Genomic DNA, 1,345 nt, shown 5'->3' with positions numbered 1-1,345 from the left:
ACAAAAATCTTGTTCTACTGTCGACCTGAGGCAGCTCGACGAGAACGTGAATTTCACTGCTTCTGACCCTGGCCACTCCAAAGATGTTAGTCACCGGAGCCCAGTTCAGGAGACAAATCGTTCCCATCGAAAAAGACGGACTCAGGAAGACCTTCAAGAATTGATGTGGTGCTATCTTATAATAAGTGGCACCACCGAAATTCGAGTATTTGTCCCTAAGGAATCGGGTAGAAACCTCGGATAAATACTTAAAAAACTCCGACAAGTAGCCTTGTCGTGTTTAATGGTGGATAATAATAATAATAATGATGATGATAATAATAATAATAATAATAATAATAATAATAATAATAATAATAATAATAATAATAATAATAATAATAATAATAATAATAATAATAATGATGACGATGATGATGGTAGCATTTTTTAAAAATTCATTTTCGAATGAAAAAGAAAAAAAAAAAACAAAATTATTATTATTATTTTTTTTTTTTTTGACTTAAAACTCATTTCGTCAGCCATATTGTCACAACAAAAAAAAAAAAATGAAATCGCGTTTTTCCCGGCCCCCCCCAAAAAAAAAAAAAGAAAACACGAGAGAATTTTTACTTAAAAAAAAAAATATATATAAAAGATTTAAATGAAAAACCAAAAATGCTTTTTTTTTCGTACCACCCCCCCCTTTCCCGACTCTTCCTTCCCCCATCCCACCCCACCCCACACCCTCAAACCTGTCCTCTCGAAATACCGGAAGGGTTTTTTTTTTTTTTTTTTACTTTTCTCTTATTTCCGGTTCGTTAATACTAAAATAAAAATGACGAATGAGAAAAAAAAAATTTTTTTTTCTCATTTAAAAAGAAAAATAATTTTGATTTGAAAAAAAGAAAAAAAGAAAAAAAACTTTCCGGGAGGGGGGAGAGGTTGACGAAACAACAGCGACAGCCGGGAATGAATATTATTAAAAAAAGGAAAGAAAATAAGAAAGAAAGAAAAAGAAAGAAAAGAAAAAAAAAATTATAACATTTAAGAAAATATGGGAAATTTTCTTTTTTTTAAAGAAAAACTTTTTCTTATTAAAACTTTAACCAAAACCAATATTTTGCCATATCTGATTATTGAATTAGTTTTTTAAATTAAAAAAAAAAAAAAAAAAAAAAAAAAAAAAAATTTACCTTTTTACCTTTGAAAAAAAACCTTTCAATCAAACAAGGGAAAAACGAAATAACAAAAAAAAAAAAAAAAATAATAATAATAAGGAGGAGGAGGATAATTCGATTAAAAAAAAAAAAAAAAAAAATTATTTTTATTAAACAACTATTAAAAAAAATTTTATCGATTAAAA

Source organism: Pediculus humanus, genomic scaffold (assembly GCF_000006295.1).
Source record: "Pediculus humanus corporis 1103172108287 genomic scaffold, whole genome shotgun sequence".
Classification (NCBI taxonomy): Eukaryota; Metazoa; Arthropoda; class Insecta; order Psocodea; family Pediculidae; genus Pediculus; species Pediculus humanus.
This window is presented reverse-complemented; position numbering follows the sequence as displayed.